The sequence below is a fragment of the Microtus ochrogaster genome, linkage group LG8 (assembly GCF_000317375.1).
Source record: "Microtus ochrogaster isolate Prairie Vole_2 linkage group LG8, MicOch1.0, whole genome shotgun sequence".
NCBI lineage: Eukaryota > Metazoa > Chordata > Mammalia > Rodentia > Cricetidae > Microtus > Microtus ochrogaster.
The window spans coordinates 1,848,293-1,850,838 of record NC_022033.1 but is presented as its reverse complement, the minus strand read 5'-3'; positions in this window follow the sequence as shown (position 1 = coordinate 1,850,838).

Sequence of the window (2,546 nt, the reverse complement as noted above, 5' to 3'; positions counted from 1 at the left end):
CAGATCAGTTTCTGGCCCTGATTTGGCTTCCAAGAGGACAAAGCAAAAACTCCTTAGAGAGCCTCTGGGGACATCCAAGTGTCAGTGGTCACGAAGGACCCAGCTTGCTCTGTGCAGACAGGTAAGGGCCAGTTTCCCCCACGGCAGGCCACTGAGGTCAGGGAAGCTCCAAAGCATCCCGCTAGGGGGACAGAGAAGATCCTTGTAGATTTTACTGAAAATGCCAGAGCATCCTAGATTCTATGGTCAAGCCAGACCTCAGACTCACTCATATGAGCCCCAGAATGCCAGAGTAGGACTTAGAAGTGAGAACTGATAGCCTAGCCACAGTTGGGGCAAGAAGACACAGCTGACTCCACTCCATGAGGCTTCAGGCTCGGTTGTTGGTGCTAATTGTGTAGCTTATCAAATCACTCTTCTCTGAGTCCCCAACTTAAAGAGAGACGAGTAGATGATGATAAAATAAGAGACAAGAAAGAAGTAAGACAGTTTGCAGGTGATGGGAACCTATATACTGAAAATCCTAGAGGAGCTAGCCTAGGGCTGTAAGCCTGTCTCCCAGCTCCTTGGGAGACTAAGGCCGGAGGGCTGCAAGTTCAAAGCCAGCGTAGGCAACTTAATGACTGGGGCTTTGAAAACAAAACATTTTTCAAGAGCCAGGAATGTAGCTCAGTCATATAGCAGCCTGCTTACCATGCATGGGGTTGTGATAGTGCTGTGAAGGAGAGAGAGGAAGGAAGGAAGAAGGGAGGAAGGACAGGGAGCGAGAGAGAGGAAAGGAGAGAGAGGGAGTGAAAATATGATAAGAGATGGAAATCCTAAGGAACACACACACACAAAAAAACCACGTGAGAAAACTTTATCTGGGCATAGCGGTGTATGCCTTCAATCCCAGCACTCGGGAGGCCGAAGCAGGCAGATCTCTGTGAGTTCAAGGTTAGCCCAGTCATCATAGTAAGTTCCAGGACAGTGAGACCCTGTCTGAAACTACAAAAACTCAGAATTAATAAATGAATTTGAGGAGATTGCAGGATATCAAACCAATACACAAAAATCAGTTTTACTACTATAATATTTTCCAAATGAGCACGTTAAAAATGAAATTAAGATAATGTAGTATGAGGGACTATAGAGATGATTCAAGAGTTAAGAACAACTGGCTGCTCTTCCAGAGGACCTGGGTTCAACTCCCAAGAGAAACAAACACTGTCCACACAAAGCCTTGAACGCCAAGGTCACAGCAGCACTGTCCTACCCAGCTGAAAAATGAAGAAGGCCCAAATGGCCACTGATGAATGGGGAAGTAAAACATGAAAATTAGGAGTGACACCTCGTACACTGGCTCTGGGGAATGAATTGCCATGAGCTTGAAGCCACCCTGGGCTTTAGAGTCAATCCCAGAACATCCTGGACTACATAACAAGACCCTGTCTCAAAACAAAACAAACAAACACACAACACACAATCCCAACAACAAAAATCAAGGGGCTTGAGAGGCAGCCTAGTAGTTAAGAGCATTTTCTGCTCTTCTGTGGAATCTGAGTTTGGTTCCCAGCACTCATATCAGATAGCTCACAACCACCTGTAACTTCAGCTCAGGGAATCTGATGCCTTCTGGTCTCTGTGGGCACCCACACTCATGTGGCACATACACATAAGTAAAAATTAGAAACATTTTTTTTTTTTGCAGTGGTGGTGGGGAAACAGGGTCTCGCTGTGTAACCCAGCCTGACTTTCAACTCATAGGGATTCACCTGCCTCTGCTTCTCAAGTGCTGGGATTAAAGGTGTGCACCATCACGTATGGACTAAAAATATATCTTTAAACAAAAAATGTAACATGGCGTGTCTATAGGATAGATTACTGCCCGGCTATGAAGGAGTGGATTGTTGACACAGGCTTCAACATGTGCCGTAGGAAGGAAGTCCAAGGAGAAGTCCACATCATAGATGCTTCCCTTCACACAAAATGTCCAGAGGAGGTGACTCTTAAATATGCAAGAGTAGATGAGTGGGAGGGGCTTGAGAGGAAATAATGGCAGGGTTCCTGGCTGGGTGTGCAAATGGTTTTAAAACCATGACGATGGCTAACAGGCCCCAAGCCATTGAAATGCATACTTTATTTGTTTGCTTGTTGGGTTTTTTGTTTGTTTATTTTTGTTTTTATTTTTTGAGACAGGGTTTCTCTGCATTGCTCTGGTTGTCCTGGAACTCGCTCTGTAGACCAGGCTGGCCTGGAAGTCAGAGATCCGCCTGCCTCTGTCTCCCGAGTGCTGGGATTAAAGGTGTGCCACCATCACCTAGCAAATTTTATTTTTTAAATAGGTATGTGATGTAGGAGGTGATGTATGCTGTGAGTATATCTTATTCCCATTGGTTAATAAAGAAGCTGCTTTCAGGCAATGGCTTAACAGAGGAAAGCCAGGCTGGAAAAGAGAGATAGAGTAGGCAGAGTCAGAGAGAAACTGTGCAATCGCCACCTCTGCTGGAGCCCTCTGAAACTTTGCCAGTAGGCCATGACCTCATGGTGATGCATGGATTAATAGA